A 21,468-nucleotide genomic window follows, 5' to 3' on the forward strand; every position below is an offset into this window, starting at 1 on the left:
GTCCGTGTGACTGGCTGGCAGCTGCTGCACTCGCTGACTCTGAGCAGAGTTGAGGACTCGGAGCACGATGGTGCGGGGCCGGGCCGGAGTGTGACTGGATGGGGATGCCAGCCAATGCCATTACATTAGCCAATGAATGAATGATTGCAGGAATGGACGGTGCGGGCCTGCGAGGGGCCCGGCCGCTGTGAGTGTGAGAGTAGTTTTAATAGTGGTGGTGTGGTGGGTGTGGATGAGATCAATGGCGGCAGGTCGTCAGCCCGGGTTGTTTACTCTTTACTCCTCAAACTCTGGTGGCTTTCAGTTTCCTTTACGGGGCCTGCCTTCCGGGGCGCGTATGCACGCTGCGGGGGCACTGGTGAGGGTGGGGGGGCTGGTTGTTGACTCACTGACCAATGGCCTCATAACATTTCTCAGGGGGCAGGGACAACACATGCGCATTGCGCAATGAGGTCATGACGACACACGCAAAAAAAGCGCGTTTACCGTTATAGTGTGTAAGGTGTGGCAGCGGAGCAGAAGAAGACAAAGGAAAGGAAGCCTGAACTTAAGCCCCCCACCTGACCATGACCGTTGACGGACGCTCGTCGCTCAGGACTGAGGAGGACTCATCATCAGGTACACTCTCTCCGAGTATATCCGAACAACAGGCATAGTGAACACTAACACAGCGCTATAATAAACTATTTCATCATCGTTCATCGACCAAAGTTTGGGTGGGATTTTACGACTGCTATTATAAGTGTAACTAAGCCTATAAGGTAAAAACGTGCAGGTCTGCAGGATGAAGCAGGGCGCGTCCTCCCTTGCACGTGGATCACTAGTGATCATGGGAAGAGGATTCATCACTTCCATGGCCATGGGAAGTGCAAGGCTGACAGTATATAGCGAGCTGCAGCCTGGAATGTCACGTTCATTGTGCATCATGATCACACACTCTGAGAACGAGACATGGCATCGAGGGGTAGATGAGTGGCTGTGGGTGACCCCAAAGAAGGAAGGGACGGCAGCATGCGCAGATTGTAAGGGGAGATCATTCCGATGGGAAGATTGTAACTACGGTACACCGGTTTACGGTTAACGTCTATGAGGCTTTGCTGACTCTGACTGCTGGCATACCCAGCTAGATACAACTGCATATTTTCGATCTGAGTGTGATTTGCAGTTCAGTTTTTTCAATCTTTGTTAGTTCAGTGGGTTAACAGGTGGCTGCAGGGACCCTCGTGCAGCCTGCCGCTCTCAGATTCTAAGCTTATCTAAATAAATAAAAAAAACTCGGCGGGTAAATCATGCCTTTGTTACAGAGATCGGGGGCTACAACGTAATCCGGACATTGTGATCCCACAACAACCCAGGATATTTCCCTCCAAGCAAATGCTCCGTCCGATTATGGGACATTCTGTGACAGGTGATTGCAAATTGGAAGCTTCTCATGTTTTGCCGATGTGCTTCAATTTTAACAGGCTTTAGACATCAAATAAAATATGTTTAACTAATAGTTTGGTGGAGTTGAGCAACATATTGTATATGCTCTTACCTGTACGCGAAAGGTTAACAAATTAGTTCCAAGATATTTTGCTGTTTTATCACGCTCTGCACACCCACAGCCACTAACCACTCCAAAACCCTATTCCGGGTTGCACTCAAGATCACAGGACGGGGCCCATACTTTTTATATACCTCTGATCCCATCACACAACTGCCCAGATCTTTTTCTATGCAGATGTACATTTTTCACTGTTTTCAGTTTTATCTGCTGATTATTGTGTAACAGTTCTTGTGATTCAAATGCTAGATGGCCAAAGCTTGTTTAATCAAAATCTTACCTTCTCTCTTTTGCCTTCCTTATTTTTTATAAAACATCCGACTCATGCCTAGCAGTCCTACACACCAACATACATGTATGTACCACATGCTTGGGTGGGACGGAGACAGAAAACAGGCATGGGCATCAAATTTAAAGTGAACCCCATTGAATCGGATAGCTAAAAAAGTGTCCCACAGTTGCCAATCAGGGCAGTGTTCACGTGATAACGGCCGAGCTGTATGTGTGTTTTGTAACTGGCATTATGCAAACTCGAGTTAGCTTCACTGTCCAAAACAGATGTAAGTGCTGTACCGGTGGCTTCCAATCGGTGGACTCACTGTGGACACTAAGAGAGTGGGGTTGGTGGGGTCATTTGTAGCAGTGACAGGGGAGGGGGGGGGGGGAGTTCCTTAACAAGTTCAAAAATGTAAGCCTATTCAAAATGGTGTTCCCCTGGGGTACTGTAAAGACCAGTGTGTTTCATTTAGGGTTGAGGAGGAGATTGGGAGTCTTGTTATGGAAGGTGGTTGTGGACCATGAAGACCACTGCGTTTCATTGAGTGTTGGATAGGAGTTTAGTTAGTAGTCTTGTTCTAAAGGATCGTCACCCGTTGTTTGTGACTCTGTGGACCCTGGAAAGCGTTTGTGATAGATGATAATGTGGAGGAGTGTGTGTGCATGCATGAATAAAAAGTGATAACATTTGCATGACTTTATTTTGGCATAAGAATCTTGACAAAATTCATTTTTTTATTATTAATGTTGTGGTTGTTGCTCTTATTTTGATCATTTCAGTTATTGTATCAGGCTAATTCAGGCATCACAGAACTGTGCAGTAGTTACAACCAAAACAGTAAAATTTTGTACAATAGTAGCAAGCAGATGCAGTCTCTGGCCCTGATTAGGAGTCGGTCATTGTGTTTTCAGCACCTGAGCAAACCCCAGTTTGTGCTTGGGTGGAATCCTCAGTTTGGTGTTAGTTATTGCACACAGTAATTATTGAGTGCTCACCCTCCCTGAAATTTTGGCATGTCAAACTTCCTGGAATTTAACAGAGGGAAACAGTATACTTTTGACCATAACATGGGGATTTTAAAGTACTCTGTCTCAAATACTTGCAATAGTTGCCATTTATAGCACTCAATAAACTACAAGCCCCATGGTGTCCGATTTCGGAAATAGCTCCTACTCTCCTGACACATTTGGAATCGGGGCCTCCATGTGCTCAGGATGAGTGCAATTTACTTGCCCAATGCCCATCCCCCCTGGAAGGGTTACCCTTTTCTGGAGTAAATCCCCAGCCATTTCCAGAGACAGACTGGTTCTTAGATGAGTTTGTGAATGTCAACTAAGTCACAGATTTGTGGGTGGTCATACACTCCCAAGGAAAACCAAGCTTAAACATCCCCCTCTCCATGCATTAGACTTTCCCAAGTGGAGTTTTGCACAATCATGGTGCACCCTTTTAACCCTCTACTTCTCATTAGACTGACGTGTTGCCAGTTTTGTTTTTCACCCAATATTCCTTGCAAATGCACTTTTCGCACTGTTATTTTTATTCTGCAAGTACCAACTTCCTTACCACTCAGGACTGGCTGAAAGCAGCCCCCTTAACTTGAGGCCAGTGAATAGCTGTGAAATAATACTTTCTGTGACAGGCTAACATAAAATGCTGTCATCATTAAAGGCAAATTGAATAACTAATAATATTATATTTAATTTGGCTGCTTCGAAACACAAAAGATGAATAATAGGTGTAAAACGAGATCCTTTGAACAAGGATGAGGAACTAGCCAGTATCTGCATTGCCAGCTCTGAGCAAAAGAATGATGGATTTAACCCAGATCTGTAACTGGGGGTGAATGTTTGATTTGTTCTGCATTCCGTCCATCATCTGTTCTTTTTGCATGTGTCACGTGCAACACAGCCATAACCCGGTGCCAGGGCTACCACACCAAATATTGTAAACTTGAGATCATAAAAGCCCGCTTTTATGAACGGAATGTATGTTGAGAGTGTTTCCCACTTTCTCACTAGAACTTACAGAAAGACAATATAGAGGCATTTCATTTAAATGTTGGAGGGTTCAAAGCAAAATATGGTAGATTTCTGGGAGGTAGGGCAAAGTAGTACATGGTGGGACGCGCCGCCGGGGGGAGGCATGGTGGGGGGCGCGCCGCGGGGGGAAGTGGCATGGTGGGCCACGCCACGGGGGGGCCCCCTCCATTTGCTTTGCAGGGGGGCCCCCTCAAGTTTTGTTACGCCACTGAGGCCCTTCTGCCATCTCTGGCATGATAGAAGTTATGCGTGGCATAAAGTGGGTAGTTATTGGAATATTGTGGGATTATTTATTATGGCCTTCTGTATCATAAGGTGCGCACTGACATAATGGTGGTCTTTCTTTCTTTCTTTCTAAATTTGGGGGGTGTTGTGTGTGGGGGGGGCAGCCGGGGGGTGTGGGGGTGCCGCCGAGCGCAAGAACGGCCCTGTTTCTAAAAATTCAAAGCTGCTATTTTGAACAAAAATGATTGTGTTTATTAACAATGACAGAATATTTGCTTGATGGAACTATGTTTATTTATCCAACATGAAACTATTGATATTTAATAGCAAAATGTGTGTATTTTCTCAAACAGGCAAGATGCTGTTTCGGCAACAAAGTGATTGCATTTTGAAAATATATGTAGGTCCAATACCTAAATGATACTCCATGGTGTACTTTGGGGACCTATTGCTGAAGTTGGGTCCCTGATGCTAGAGGGCATTTACTGCTATGCTTGTTGTTCCATGAATCGCATGAAGGCTTTTGCTCATCTATATTCATAAACTTTTCCAGGATATCATTGCCCTTGCTGTCTCGGGACTAAACCTTCAAGAATGGACTCGGAGCAATGTACAGACCTGCAAGGTTTCTGTAGGGTTTGCAGTAGCACTTAAAATCGGCCTGGGTTCTGCCGTTTCTGGCCTAACATTGTGAGAATTCATTTTCCACCCTGCCCCTTTCAAGTAGATTTTACCTCGTACCTGGTGACTGGAAAATTACTTGGAAAAGCATGTTAAGAAAAATGCTGTACAACTCCTGAAAAATAGTGGACCATGTGAAATTTCGTACCCATATTTATGAAGTGACATATATAGTTTAGTCAACTTTATCGAACTTGTGAGGAAAATGCATACTTTTGCCATCATGCCTCAACGCTTTCCTGTGAAAGGTGAGCACTAAAATGTGGGAGAAGGGTTCTCTAGAAATTATTTGAAATCCTATATATTGAAGGAAGGCAACCACAGGAAATGCAGGCCTGCCCTGTTTCACCTACAGCTTTTAAAAACAGAATATATATGTCAAATGGTTTACAAATGTATCTCCGCTGCAGTTTGTTTATGTAAGCAAGTAGGAAAATGATAAACATGTCATCCTGGTGATGATACATATATATTTTGAACAATGCACTTTATCAATTTCAATTTCAATTTTCAAAGCTTTATTCGACAGCAGTCATAAAAGCATTTTGACCCTAACACTATACAATAAATACTAATCTAAAATACTTTCATAAAAACAAGTATTAAACAATTAATGCTGACAAAATTAATGTAAGAATATAAAATCATTCCATTACAATCTTTACATTTGATAAAAAAGAGAAACATGGTTACCATAAATCATTAGGTTGCTTTACCCAGTAACATACGTGTGCGGATTACCCATGCCCAGCCGAGGAATTTAGCGACTGCAATTGCAAAATAAGGTGTGCAATCTGTTTCTAATATTCTGAGTGCAACTATTTGCCTGCGAGTCCCCAGATTCAAATACACTGGTTTTAACCATTTGCGGCGTGGACCTTTATATATAGGACAAGCAAACAACACATGGGAAACATTCTCGATTTGATCTTTACAGTGGTAGCAATGTTCATCCCTTCTTGATGACCAGTATTTTGTGAAAGCATTGACTGGGAGGGTTCCAAATCTAAATTGGAAATACAACTTCCTGTCCTGTGGCTTTTCGATGATGTCCCAATAGGTTTCACAGAGTGGGACCATTTTGATGTCTAGGAAATGGCCAGTTAGATTGGAGCTGCATCCAGAGCGATAAGCTGTAGAGTATACCATCTCCCAATAGAGTTTCTTCAAGTTTGCCTTAGTAGGAAAACATGACGTATCCATGTTTCCCCAGAGATGGTCTAACTGCAGCTCAGCCAGCAGCCCCCTTAGTTCATTTAGCCACAAAATGGTGTGGAAACGGTCCATGGTGATAACGTCAGCCAATGCTGCAGCATAGTGGGAAAGTTCCGTGGTCACCATTAGGTGTCGCCAATATAGCAGGGGGCGCAGACGAGCTAGGTCCTCTACACTTTTCCTTCCCAGGTCATACAATAAAGGGACAATAGGAGTGCTTTGTGGAGCCATTACTAACCGCCGTAGAAACCTATTCTCAGCTAATGACAGATTTTTTAGATTTGAAAATCCCCATAATTCTGAACCATAGAGAGATGCGCTAATTACCTTCATGTTGTAAATCTCAAGGGCACAATTCACTGGTTTAGTCAGCGAGGCTCGATGTTTGAGTGCTACTACGCCTGCTAGCTGATTAAACTTTAGAACTGCCGTATCAATATGAGTATCCCATCTCATGTTGCCCTGGAGTGTTATGCCTAGGTAGGTAAAAGCCTCTGCCTGTTCTAAAGGGATACCATTGTAAGTAATTACACCTTTGTATGTCGACCTTTGGTTCATGCACATGAACTTTGTCTTGGAAGCGTTCAGTTCTAGTCCACGAATCTCACAGAACTCACCAAATGCGTTGACTGCCTTTTGCAAACCGCTTGGGGTGAGGGAAAGTATTAACGTGTCGTCCGCAAACATGAGGACGGGCACGTGGGCACCAGCCAATATTGGGGCGTCTGTCTGAGTTCTTTTTAAATAATCCACTTTGCCATTAATGTATATTGAAAACAATGTTGGGGCCAGAACGCACCCTTGTCTCACACCACGCTCGACAGGGAAGGACTCAGTTACTTCGCCCTGGGCACCCCACCTGATTTTGGAATAGTTGTTTTCATGCAGACGAACCAGAAGTGTAAGGAGTTCTGGGCTTATACCAGCTTCATCTAGAACCCTCCATAGCTTTGGTCTTGGAACTAGGTCAAAAGCTGACTTCAAGTCAACAAAGACAGCATATAGAGGGCCGTTTATCAAGGTCACATTCCTCCAATAAAGGGCAATAAAATAGAAGACCTGATCGATGGAACTAGTTAAGGGGCGGAAACCCGCTTGGTATGGGGACAGGATGTTATTTTCCGCTATCCATGTTTGCAGCTTATTCTGCACTAGTCGGCCCATCAGTTTTTGTGCTGAATCTATGAGGCTGATGGGTCTGTAATTGTTTGGGAGTGATTTGTCTCCTTTTTTAAATATTGGGATTATTTCCGCGCCCTTCCAAGAAGAAGGTACTTCTGCGCCTAAGGCCACTGAGTTGGCTAACCACACGAAATACTGGCACCATGTTTCTTGATCACTTAGAAAGACATCTGCAGGGATGCCATCCATACCTGGCGCTCTCCCCCCTGTCACACAATCCAAAGCGGTGCTAACATCATTTACGTCAAATACTTGGTGGTTGTAATAGACGGTGGGTGGCAGAATGTAGCTTTCTGGAGCTAGGTTACAAGCATATTGGGGCTTAAAAAACTCTACCCACTTGTTTTTGGGAACATGATTTTTTTTGGGGGGGCAGCAATTCCGCCCCTATCCCATTTTACGGTAGCCCAAAATTGCTTTGGATTTTTGGCCGCACATGCAAGCTTCAGCTCGCCCCAGTATTCCTCATCCCACTGCCTCTTGGCTAGTTTTAATGCATTTCTATATAAGTCCCTAGCCTTCCTTACTAATTCAGAGTTCCCCATCCTAAGTGCACTACTCAGGTTCTGGCGAGCTATTCTGCAGTTTTTATCATACCACCCCTGATTTGGTTGGTTTTTCATAGTCTTGTTTAACTTTGTTGTTTTTAAGAAGAATCCCTGCAGTCTATTAAAAAACTTGATATGGGCCTCTATCAAAATTTCTGGGAAATTAGGTTTGTTAGCAAGAGGTCTTAGATTATTTATTTCCTCTAACACTACTCTCTTGAGCTCACCAACCCTTTCAGGATCTTCTACTAACTTCCCCCATTTTAAATGTCGTTGGTTGTTTGAACATACAACATCTAGGGTCACCCTGTCTTCCACGTTGCTTACTCCTATAACCTCTTGGTAAGATTGGAAAACCAAGAAAAGAGGATTGTGATCACTTTCAACCCTATTTACCACAGTCATGTCTAGCAGTTTACCCCAAGCCCTGGTATCCACCAAGAAGTAATCTATTCTGCTAGTCGCCCTGCCATTGTCGAATGTATTACTCCCTTGGCAATCAGACGGTGTACGCCCATTTGCAGCTCTCAGGCCCCTTGCTAGACATAGGCTTTTGGTTTGGATAGCCACGGCACTCCATCTATTAATCGTGGCCACCTCAAGCTGGGGAATTCCCCATTTACTGTCTTCCTCCTGGGCAAGATACTTGTCCTCTTCTCCCAAAGGTTCAAAGGTGGTATTAAAGTCCCCCCTACAATAATGGATAAGTCCATTGGCAACACTTCCAACTCTTGGTCAAGGATGGATATAACTTCAGAGGTCTTCCCCCCCTTCACTCCCCTAGCATATATATTGAAGACAGCCAACCCTTGACCATTATCCCATTTTATATTTACTGCCAGTATATCATGTGGTGCCCTGAACCTTTGCTCTATTGTGCAGTGTAATGATTGGCGGATCCAAATCAACAAGCCTCCTGATGGACGTCCTTTTGGGTTTTTTATGGCCGGAATATAAAAATTTAGATATCCCTGGTGATAGACTGGTATCAAAGACCAAGTTTCCTGTAGTAATATAATATCATGCTGGTCAATGAAATCACACCATTCTGGAGAGAGCAATTTATTCGCTACGCCAGCAAGATTCCAGGAGATAAAGGTGAGCTTGGGTTTATCAATGTTTGGGCCTTCTTGCCCTAGGCAAGTAGGTTTTCTTGGATTCTCAAAATGTAGAGGTGAATGGAGGGGCACTATTATTGAGGGGTGCTTAAGGAATTAGATAGTTGGGACACGGATGCCAAACCAATTTCCTGCTCAAAGCCATTTTCTATATGCCTTTCAGGGACGTCCGTCCCCCCTCCCCTAATTAAAGTGTCAGGGAGTCCCCTCTTATTTTCTACTGGTGACATTGCCAGTAAGTGCTTATTTTTAACAATACTTGGGCTATTAATCACCTTAAGGTTGTTTTCATCCGTAAGTGAGCTACCTTCGAGTCAATCACACTCATTAAAAATTAGACAGTGCTGCATATCTGTTTACAAGGTGCAAGCCCCATTCACTACCTTGACCACCCCTTGCCTTTCTATTAGGTACAACAGACCATTTGGTCCTTAGCACACCTGGATTTGCAATAATTCCTCTTCTACTATAGAAAAAATCAAGAGTGAGTGGGATTATTTCCGCAGTTCTATGTTGTGAGGGAAACAGATTCTGCAAGATGTTGGGCAGTACATCGGGCCCTATGAAATTCAATACCACACAGTCACCAGCAAATCTTTTCTGGCTGTTCCCTATCCATTCTACTCTTCTAGCTGAGACTAGTTCATCTGAAAGCTGTTGCTTACCCCACGGAGACATAGACATATTATTAGACAACAGTGTAATGCTTTGCTTAGTAAGGATTGGGGTGATTCTATCTGTCCTGATTTCAAGGGTGGCACATTGGCCAGAACCAGCACCAGGGGGGACGCCTCTACTATTAACTCCACCGGGACAGGTTCTAGGCTAGATACATTAAGCCCCACTGGTCTAAATTGGGGACCCTCTGTTGGTTGGCCACTCACTCCTGAGGATAGATGTGGGATGAGGGGAGGATTCATATCTTGCATCTCAACTCCCCCCTCCACAGCCCCCTCCGTTTTTTCATGGTGATCAATTTTGCTTAACACCTGGTTTGGTAAGTCTCCTATGCTATCACAGGTGTTCTTTAAAAGACCCTCTAATCAGTTGACCTTGTCTGTTAGGTGGTCAATCTTAGCAATCAATGGCTTGATCATCCCCCTTATTTTTAAATCCAGCATACTTGCTAGTTTCTTGAGTTGGGCTTCATCCCTCAGCAAGATGCCCTCATCATCACACCCAGGATCATCTATATCGTTTTTCCTAGGTGGGGTGGCTGGTCTCTTTCTGCTAGAGCGCAGACCCACTCGTTTGGGCTGGTTTTTAGTGTTCCCTCTAGTCACTCTGGGTGCTGGCACCGGCGCTGGTGGAAGGGATTCATTCTCAGCAGTTTCAATGTCAATAACATCAGAATCAACCTCACCATTATTATCCACATTTGCATTAGCTGGTGCATTCTGCATAGAATTATCAGAAATAGGCTGAGAGGGTGCAGGAATTTCGTTAGTATGATCCAGCTCCAATGGGTTATCAGGAATTTGTTCCGCTGAATCGGTAATATAAGAGTGGGTCAGACCCAGGGAGGACCTTCTGTCATTATTTATTTTAGCAACAACCTGGACCAAATAGTTGTCCATAGTGTTATTGGGTGCAGATAAGGCTTTTTGTTTAGACATTCTGAACTCTCTTTCAGATGACAGTATTTCACAAGTGGAATCAATAAGTCAGTGACCCTCAACCACAGTACCTGATGATGATCGACGGCAAGATGAGAGGCTCGCAGTAGACCTGAAGCAAGGTTCCTGGCCCAGTCCAGTCACGGACAGTCTCGGACTGTCTAAGACTGTCCGCCCTTTGTCCGGGCTTCATCTGGGCCTCCCGCTCGCGTCCCGCGTTGCGGGAGGACCCGGGCTTTTCAAGCACCTCCTGGCGCAGGGTGATGACGCGCACTGAGTGCGTCGAAGCAAGGCCCCCTGGGAAACCGAGTCCGCTCAGCGGCCGCTGATGTTTCAAGGCGCGGCGGCGGCGGTAACTCGGCGTGTGGCCCAGGTATCTGACGATGAGGCAGGAAGGGTCTCCAGTACTAGTAGGGATTTCGGCATATTCATTGGGCCTGATGTGTTTATTATGAATTTATGCTGTTTATTGATGTATAGTGATTTTTGATAGGCTTAAATGGTTTTATTTGTATTGTATGATACTCATTCTGCATGGATTTTGTCGAGACTTATTGTCCTCTTGTGAATGCAATTTGGCACGTGGGCAGTTTGTTTCTTGATTCTCTGTAATATTAATATTAATGTGAATTTGTCTTTAATGTGTATTTAATTACAGACAGTGGTTATTTATTATTTTATTTGTATGTTTAATGTACGCTTTTATGGTTACAGAAATTAACTGAATAAAGAATATTTGACTGACTGACTGAAGGAGGACAACCCACACTAACTGCACCATTAACAAATTCAGTTTACAAAGGTTTGCTCTGTGGCTCCATATGTATGACTCGGTAGATGACACTAATATGAGGTCACCTCTATATTCTGTTCCAAAGTTTTGAAACCCTCCAGCTTCCTTTCCAAAAAGGCTTGACCCCTGCCGCCTTTGCTCCCCAAGCCCTCCTTGCAAATGTTCTCGTTGCTTGATTGCCCACCCAAGGTTCTGAAGCTGGATCGATAGCTCCCCATCTGCCTAGATTAGCTGCTTAAATGAAGAGAAGCAATCAGCTTCTGAGTGGGAGGCGTACTAAATGCTTGCTCAGCATGAGTAGGAGAAGCCCTGGCGACAAACCAGCTCTGTGAGTTCACACTGCAGCGTGACAGCAAAGCAACCCAAGAGGACCTCTTTAGAGACCGAAGAGGGGGCGCACAGGCAACAAAGTGGGGAACCACATTAGATGCACAATTCCCTTCAGAAGCAGATACCAAAACTGCGATCCCTTAAAGGCCTAATTGCCAGTCTCACCCCCACACTCCAGTGGCGTAGCAGGGGGGAGCGGTCGGACCCGGGCGGCACGAGTTTTGGGGGCGGCCCCGCCCGCCGCTCTTACATGCGTAACGTGCGGCCTGGATCACCATAAGTGTGGTCTTTCCTGTTAACGCACATGTCACAAATTTGAGTTTAGAGGCTAATACAGCACTCCTGAAATTTCCGCCACGATAAATTTCAGCAGGTAAAACCATGGACATCAATTCACCAAGATGCCAGCGTAGCGGAAGCGACAACAACCAGCCTTTGACAGTAATGACATCACAGAAGTGACATCATCATGGTATTTGACCTTGAATATTCCCACGAAGTGATCTCACATCCTCACTCCTTCTTGTGCAATCACTCTCACTCACACTCACACTCTCACTCACACTTTCTCACACACTCACTTGTATTTCTACTTGAGCTCATTCACTTATTTTCACTCACTCTGACCTATTCATTCTCACTCCGTTACTTTCGCTCACTGTCACTCACACTCACTCATTCTCACTCACATTAATCCTCTCTGAATTGTATTCATTCTCATTCTCTCTCACTCGCCGTCACTTTCACTTCCGCTCATCACACATACACATACAAACAGACAGTCACATTTACAAAAGTTATCTCTCTCACATAATTACACATGTATGCATGGACAAAGCATATATGTAAAAGCATTTTATTTAACTTTCCTTACCTGTCAGCAAAAGTCCTGTTACGGCTCTGGGCTCTATTTTTTACACCAATGGTCAGTTATGGACTATCATTTATTACTGGTAAAAGAAAAAATAGGCAAAACACAAGAATGGAGGAGCCATACGCCCACAATGGAGACGGCTCCTGTGTTCTTGCCACTGATTTAGCCACTCCAGAGGCTAGGGGATAGCAAAATCAGTATCAGGGGTTGCAAAGGGCAATCCTTGAGTTACCCTTGTAACCGGTTGCAACCCCTAATCGATATTCACTTGTCCCCTCCCCCACCTCTCAGCTATTCTTTCTATCATGTTTGTCTCAGTACTGCTCTCTCCATCCCCCTCTCTATCCCTCCGAGTTCTCTCATGCCAGTTTCTCTTTATCACTTCTTTTGCACCTGTCTCCTACTCTCCCAACCTACCTTTGAACTGTCCCTTATCTTTCAACAATTAGTCTTCTACTTTTCTCCTAGTTTTTTGTTGCCTCCCTTTCTTAACTCTTCCTTCGCTCTTCTCCTTCACCGGGTTCTTGTGGTAATATTAATGTTGTGTTTGAGCCTGCCACCATCACAATATGCTGCACTGACAGTTCAGGCCAGAGCCTGCAGTTCAGGAATGACGGAACGATTTTCTTTCCTTGCACTGTACAGAGTTTCACTGCTGAGTTTATTTATGCAGTGAAACGTCGCCGTTTGCTGAAGGAAAAAAGAACCTAAAAAGGCTCATGGGAGCTCTATTTATTTTCTGTTCCGAGCACTCTTTAGCGATCTCTTAGGCCAGTGGTTGCTTTGGCAGTGCTAGGGGTCACGAGGGATGCCAGGTGTATCAGTTGCTACCACTGGTGACCCCTGGTACTCGGGTCAAACAAGCCCATATGTATCAGGCGAAAAATGACTACACATTTTCGATTATCCTGATTGTGGTGCTTTATGCTCCAAAATGTGCATGTAATTCCTCTTTTCAGTGACAAATTCGTAACTGTGAGATATGTACCAGACCCAATAAATTCCAACCCAGAGTCTAAGATTTTGTAAGGTCCAATAAAAATCTGCACAAATTCGAGGCACTTATAATCATTGTCACGTCATATCACAATTATTTTCTTTTTAATCAAACTCAATAAAGCTGGAAGATGTACTCTGAACAATTTCTCAGCAAAGTTACAATTTCAATGGTTTTCAATGCGAACCTAATATTTGCAGAACTTTTCCGTTCGAGTTTACCTGTTCTGTAAGGATTTGAGCATGAAAAGAACACTAAGAGGCCCATTAGGTTGACGCCTACGTCTGGTTTGCTGCCAACTATTTTTTACAGTTTCTGAAAGCTTCCCTTAAAATCCATTTCACCCATTGCTTACTTTTGGCTTTGTGGTTTGTAACTCACCTTTGCTTGCTTTCTATTTGCTGTCTTTATTTGTTTTGCAGTGTCCAGGTTGAGTTTGTCCCTCTCATGGGCATCATTTGTTTACTGTATTTTATTTATTTTATTTTATTTTATTTTATGTTAAGTGTTTTATATAGCGCTGGCTAGACCCGGAGGTATCAGAGCGCTTTACATAAGGTTCCACAAAATAAAAAATTACATCAGTTACAATTTACATCAGTTGCTAGACAAACATTTCAAGAGCAGGGAAGACGAGATAAGTAAAAGCGTAGAGGGTAAGGGGGTAAGGGTAAAGAGGTAGGAGGGAGATAAGGCAGAGAGACGAAGGAAAGACTGACCAAAGTCCGGCTGGGTAGGTAACGGTCGAGGGGGACTTCCTTCCGCGTACTTGCCTTTTGTAAACAGGCCTATAGCTCCTTCCGTGCTCATGACGAGCTCAGTTTGTCATGAGGCACGGTGGTGCTATGCTCATGACGAGCTGAGCTCATTATGACACGCGCAGCGTTCACACCCGGGGCTAATTCCCCCGCTGTGCTGGGCCTTCTATTAAAACGGGTGTGGTCATGACGAGCTCAGCTCGTCATGAGCACAGCGCCACTGTGCAGCGTGACGAGCAGAGCTCGTCACAAGCACCGTGGCGCTGCGCGCGCCCCCTCCTTCCCCTCAGAGCCGCGGGGAATCAGCCCTGCGGCGAAGGTGTTAAATCTTGGTCTCAATACATTTGCTGTGTATTCAAAGACAGAGCCCAAATGTCAATCTCTGAGCTTGAGGTTTATTTTTCTTTCCCTGACTTTAAAGTGAGAGTATTTATGTGACAATCCATTCTGCTGGCTACCCATGTGAGAGGAGAGGCAGTAGGATGTTATTTTTTCTAACACACAACAAAAATGAACTGTGTTGAGATTTCTGAATACATCAGAATTTGAAAAGTAGAAATTAAGCACATTTCTTTGTAAATCTGAAGTCTGGTGAAAACATATTTTAATATGATCAAAACAATACACTAGGTGATGGCATTTCCACACATTATTGTTTGTGGGCAGTATAACTGTGTATTACAAGGATGTCATTGAGATTCTACAACTTCAAGCTATGCTACTCCACTACAATTTGCCCAAACTCCATTCCAATCTAAACCACTCAACTCGATCTATGCCAGTCTGCCCCATGCCACTCCATGCCAATCCACCCCAATCCACCCCAATCTGGCCCACTCCGCTCCAATCTACTTCATGCCACTCAACCCCAATCTACACCACTCCACTCTAATCTGCCCCATCCATCCAAATCTACCCCACCTCATCCCAATCTACCCGTCTCCAATGTACCACACCTCAACCTACCCTACTCCAATCTACCAACTCCAATCTACCCAAATCTTTCCTATTCCAAATTACGCCTCTCCATACTACCCTACTCCAATCTATCCCACTCCAGGCTATCTCAATCTACCCCACTCCACTCCACTCCAATCTACTCACTCCATCCCATTTTACCCTACTAATCCACCCAATCTACCCCACTCCACTTTCCCACAATCTCCCCCAATCCATCCGACTTTAATCTACCACATTCTACCCCACTTAAATCTATAGCACTCTTCGCCAACCTACCCCACTGCAATCTACCCCACTCCACTTTAGCCCAAAATGTCACACCACACTCTATCCCAATCTACCCCACACCATTCTACCCCACTCAAATCTGCCATTCTTTACTTCAATCTACCCCACTCCAATCCACACCCATTCCACCCCACTCCAATCCACCCCACCCCAATCTACCCTACTCCTATCTACTCCACTCCAATCTTCCCCACTCCAGTCTACCCTCCTACAGTCTATCTCAACCTACTCCACTCCAATCTACCCCACTCCACCCCTATCTACCCTACTCCTTCTACCCCATCCAAACTACTCCAATCTAACCCATTCCACTCTACCACAATCTACCCCCTCCAATCTACCACACACCACTTAAATCAACCACCCTCCACTCAAATCTACCCAGCTCCACTTCAATAAACACCATTCTACCCCACTACATACACTGTTACAATCTACCCCACACTAATTTACCACACTCCACCCCAGTCTACTCTAGTTCAATCTACTCGGATGTACATCACTCCAATCTACCCCACTCCAACCAGTCTACTCCACACAGCTCCACTTGAGACTACACCACTCAATTCCATAACAATCTAACCTATTCAACTCCACTCTAACCTACCCTACTGCACACCACCCCAATCTTCCCTGCTCCAATCTACCCTTACACAATCTATCCCACTAAACCCCAATCTACACTACTGCCCTACTCCAATGTCCTCCACCACAATCTACACCACTACAACCACACCTCACTCCACTCCAATCTACCCCTACTCAGCTTCGCTCCAATCAACCCAACTCCACTTCAATATACCACACTCCACTTCACTACAATCTAACCAACTCCATTCTAATCGACTATATACCCCACTCCCCTACAATCTACCCAGCTCCAATCTACCAAACTCCACTTACAATTGCCATGCTTCAAACATCCACACATCACCCCACTCCAATCTAGCCCACCCTACTGCACCCCAATCCACCACACTCCACTCTAAACCAATATGCCTCACTCTTATCTAACACACTTCATTTAAATATACCACCCTTTCCGTTCCTATCCACCCCAAATTACTCCACCCCAATCTACCCTACTCCAATCTAACCCGTTCCAAAACGCTCCAATCTACCCAGTTCAATCTATCCCAATCTACCCTACTCCAATATACTCAATTTAAATCTCCCCATCTACTCCTGTTGAAAGTGAGCCCATAATTCTATCGATGCCCAGGCTGCTGGCGCAAACCGCCTCTTAGTTTCCATTCCGAATAATTTACCAAATAAAGAGACGGGCGCTGGGAGCAGGAATCAAGAACAGAGTTTATTTCTCATGAGGAGAGCCAGTCATTTCGGACACGAAACACAGTGTCTTTCGGGAGGTGCTCTAACAAGTGAGCGTGAGACTCTGGCTTTTATACATTTGCAGAACATTTGATGATACAATCAGGTCAGTGTGTCGCAAAAGGAAAACACTCCTATAATCCTCGTGATGATCCTATTCCACATACATTCACAATGGGGACCCTTGACCTGCTGATAAGAGGGGAGGGCAATCATGCAGCTGAGTGTGTCGTAGGATGTGTGCGCCTGATCATGGCCCAGGGGGTGGGGTGGCTAGGCATACAATAAGGGCAGTAAATGGTATCTCCTGGCTTAGGCGATGGCCTCGGACATGTGTGGTCAGCCGAACTCGGGGGAAGGGGTCATCAAAGGAGTGGTATTCATGCCTGCGTGGACAATCGAGCGCGGAGGGAGGGCTCGTCAATAGAGGGGCATTCATGGAAGGGAAGGAGGTGCTGGTCAGGCGCGGCCGTGACTCTCAAGGACAGGGCTTTGCGAAAGAAGAGGGTTTATGACTTGCTCATATGAGGAGAAGGAGGGGGGGTCAGGGTGCATGCAGGGCCAGAGTCGCGCAGAGAGAGAGAGAGAGAGAGAGAGAGGGAGAGAGAGAGAGATCTTATGACCTGTACATGAGAGAACAGGGGCAGTCAGATACAACTGGGGGGGCTATGTCAGCTGAGGCGAAGGATGCCTCTTCAAGAGGGAAATGGGGGGGGGTGCCTGGGTCAAGCAGGAGGGTTGCCTTTCATAGCAGGGTCGCGCAGAGTGCTGGGTTTCATGGTCTATGTATGTGAGAGTGGGAGAGGGGGGGGTGCTCAAATGCGCGCAGGAGGGAAGCCAGTGATTCTAATGAGTGGGCAAGAGGCCAAGGTGCCTAAAATGGCTGTCATGTACGCATGGGTACAGGCCTTTGCGGGCTGAGGGATGCAGTCAATGCTTTACAATATTCATGGTGCGTGCAGGGAGGGGAGTGGGAAAAGGGAAATGAACATTGCTTATGTACATCAATACTTCTTATTTTCTACACTCCACTCCCATCTAGTCCATTGGAAATTATCCCAATCTACTCCACTCCAATCTTCTCCACTTCGATCTACTCCACTCCAATGTAGCCCACTCCAGTCTACCTAACTCCACCATAATCTAACCTACTTCAATCTACCACACTCCAATCTACTCCATTAACCCACTCCAACCGACCCCACTCCACTCTAATCTACCTCACTCAACTCCACTCCAACCTACCCCACTCTACTCAGAATTACCACCCTCCACTCAAATCTTGACCACTCCAATCCACCACCAACTCCACCCCACTCTAATCTGCCCCACCCCACTCTACTGCACTCCAAGCTAAGCCAATCTTCCCAACTCTAATCTGCACCAATATACCCCACTTCAATGCACCCTACTCCAATGTACCCTGCCACAATCTACCTCACCCAACCTACCACAATCTACCCCACTCTAGTCTACCCCACCCAATAGAACACACTCCAGTCTACTCTCATCTACCCTACTCTAATCCACACTAATCTAGCCAACTCAAATTTACCCGATTTACCCCACTACAATCTGCCATTCTAACCCACTCCACTCTACACAAATCTAAACCACTTTACAAGAATTTACCCCACTCCACCCTACTTCAATCTACCCCACACCACATCACTAACTTGTAACCATGAAGAACAGCAGTCACATTGGTGTTCAACATGGCTAAAACCCATTGCCAAAGCCAATAGCTTTCGCATAGGCGAGACATATTGGCTTTGCCAATGCTTGTTTTGAGGTAGGTAGTAATGAGACAACCTCTTGATTTCCCTGCATCATTTAGAGGCAAATGAAGTACTGTGTTTCTGATGACAGAGCCACAGCCAGCCCCACCGTCATTTGTGTTCCCCAATCGCTGACTGATATAGTGTCCAAAGGCCAATCCATTACAGGGAGACCATGTTTTTCCCTGAGCAGGACTTCCATTTCAAGCCTGGTGGTACTGGGTAGGATCCACAAAGTCCACATGTGCTGGGAGAAAACTTCCAGTCCATCAGGATCATTGCCTTATTATTTTCTCTAAAAAAAACTTTGGGGATTGTATTTGAAAAATGTAAAATTACTATCTGGTTTGTCATGCTGAAATGGCTTGTCTTCTATCCTTCAGTTCGATCGACGACGCAGGACATCCGGAACCCCACTACATCTTGTTGCACCATTCTGCTTCGATTTGCAATTGCTCCGAGGCCCCACGCTACTAAAGAAGAATACATGTCATCATTATAACCCAAATTATACCTCGGACGCTGACCATCTATAAGATTACCATCGAATGGGGCTCCGTTTACCCTCAAGTAAAGTGTCGCCAGATACCAAGGCAATATTGGACTGCCATCAAATGCTTCTTTTATTTCTTTACGGAGTAACAATCACCAATTAAGAAGTGGTGTATATCTACAGATACACATTGGATACCTCTGATAGGATCCCGAGAATATTACAAATACTGGATAATATGGACCACAGCAAGTGTTATATTTTTTTGTCCTATTGCAAATGACGGACTCCTGAAGAAGGCAAATGCCGAAACGCGCGTAGAGTCTCCATCCACCGCTTTGCTTACTCCACTAGCCCGAATTACCACCATAGTCATTTGTGTTGTTTTGCATTCTTTTTTCCCCCCCTCCTTCCTTTGTCTATGTTTGATTATGTTTAGATATTTTTCTAAAATCACTAAATGTATGTCATTGATTTTTTAATGAGTTATAGGTATTTTTATAAAAGAAAATCTTAACAAAAATGAAGAAAATATTTAAATAAATCACAAATACTATTTTGAACATAAGCAGTAAGACTGGTTTTGACTAATTTTGTTTACATGTCACAATACACAATTTATGTATTTATAGTTGTTCTTGGGTTTCTTGGCTTAATTACCATGTTCACTACTGTCCGTTCTTTCAAAAAATAGTTTAATTTATTCCCTACTAGTAGTGACGACATTAGAAGTAGGGGTCCCCTTTCTTTCCAAATTGTTGTTGTCTTCTATCCACCCCTGTCAATTTTTGCCAACACGGATGATGCCATGCTGGAAGTACTTTTACTTGAAAAAACGTTACCAACTCTAGATTCAGTGGATGAGCAAGTGTCTCCTTCTCCCTAGTTGCTTGGCAACTTACCTACCAAATTCTAATGAGTCCACATTTTTAGGTCTGGCCTTGGCAGCGCTTGCCCTGTCGCTGTGAGACATGCTGTGTTCAGGATAAGGGCTTAACAGCTCCACCCATTATCAGGGACTGCCCCTGTTACATGTGCTGTTACTCAGAGCGTGTGAGCACTATTTCATTCTTTACCTTGTACCACTGGAGACCAGTGCTTGTGGTTTACATAGCTCTGTTGTAAACAGGGCCGTAAATCTTGACACAATTGCTGTGCATTCAAAATTGAGGTCTGTTTTGGCTGCAGCTGCCTCCTCCTCCCTCCTGCTTTTGAAACTCTCAGCCTGGCATTACAGTCCCTGCCTTCCTGTGGCTGGTGCAGCCTCCACCACTTTTGTTTTATGAATACATGAGTGTGCATTTTGCTAGTTCAGTTTCACCTCCCCCCAGATTGGAAATGCAAAATGTTTGTGAAGCAAGCCTTGTGGTAGGTCAGCTAAAATACAAGGACAGATATGGATGAAATTGCCTCATGCTAAGGTTTGCTACCAGTAGACTAATTGTTCAAAACAGAACGGAAATGTTACACTAAACATGAATTGATGTATGAAATGAGGCCTGGGGCATGCCTTCTGTTTACCCCATTTCTCACTGTGCCATCTGAAATCTCACACAAAGGCCCCATTAGGATGGCGGGCGAACTTTGCCAGCCCGCCATCCTCGCGGAAAACGGGACCGCCCGCGAGCTGAGCGGTGGTCCCGCCTTGCATATTATGATGCGCCCGCCACAGTGGTGGGCGCATCATGCATTTATAACATTGCGGCGGGCGGTGTTTACACCTGCACCCGCCACAATGCTATAAATGCATGGCATGCATTTGCATGCACAAAGCGGCAGGCACCGCGCGGTACCTGCCGCTTTGTGTATGCAAATGCAGGGGGGTACCACAGGTACCCCCCATGTGCAGCCCCCACCTCGCCTTCACCATGGGGGCCCACAGGGGCCCCCCAAAGTGAAGACGCCTGCCTTTCAGTGGCGGCAATGGGCATCTCCCAAATCCCATGCTAATATGGTTGGTGGTGTCCGATAGACACCGCCACCATATACACCCTTTTCCGCCCCGACCGCAAGGCAACCGGGCGGAAAAGCGGCGGACGGTGTTTCCATCCGCCACGGTTCCCCCCGCCATAGTAATATGGCGGGGGGGAAACGGGTGGCGGGCGGACAAGGATGTCGGGTGGATCGCCACCGCCCGCATGGCGGTGGCGATTTGCCCGACATCCTAATGGGCCCCAAAGTGTTCTAAAGAAGAGCCCAGCTTCTGCCCCTGTCGTCTTCATTCTTCTTTTCGAGCCTGGCACACGGAATGTTGTAAAATGCAGAAATGCAGAGTCGGCTTTCACCGATAATAAAAGGAGTTTTGAATTCATATTTTTACTCACAACATGCTTTCCTTGAAGAGTTGTTTCACTTGAAATATAGTACTTTATCATGCTTTTTGTGTAGCTGCTTCGTAATTTAACTGTATATGAT

General features: G+C 45.2%; 1 long non-coding RNA gene across 1 annotated transcript; it reads left to right on the forward strand.

Moving 5' to 3' along the window:
• The first annotated feature begins 408 nt into the window (after window positions 1-408).
• LOC147710746 (uncharacterized) lies at window positions 409-19,621 on the forward strand. Its single transcript, XR_015295650.1, has 2 exons — window positions 409-618; window positions 18,944-19,621. It is a non-coding gene; the product is annotated as an uncharacterized LOC147710746 (long non-coding RNA).
• The last annotated feature ends 1,847 nt before the right edge of the window (window positions 19,622-21,468 follow it).

Source organism: Lissotriton vulgaris, chromosome 5 (genome assembly GCF_964263255.1).
Source record: "Lissotriton vulgaris chromosome 5, aLisVul1.2, whole genome shotgun sequence".
Classification (NCBI taxonomy): Eukaryota; Metazoa; Chordata; class Amphibia; order Caudata; family Salamandridae; genus Lissotriton; species Lissotriton vulgaris.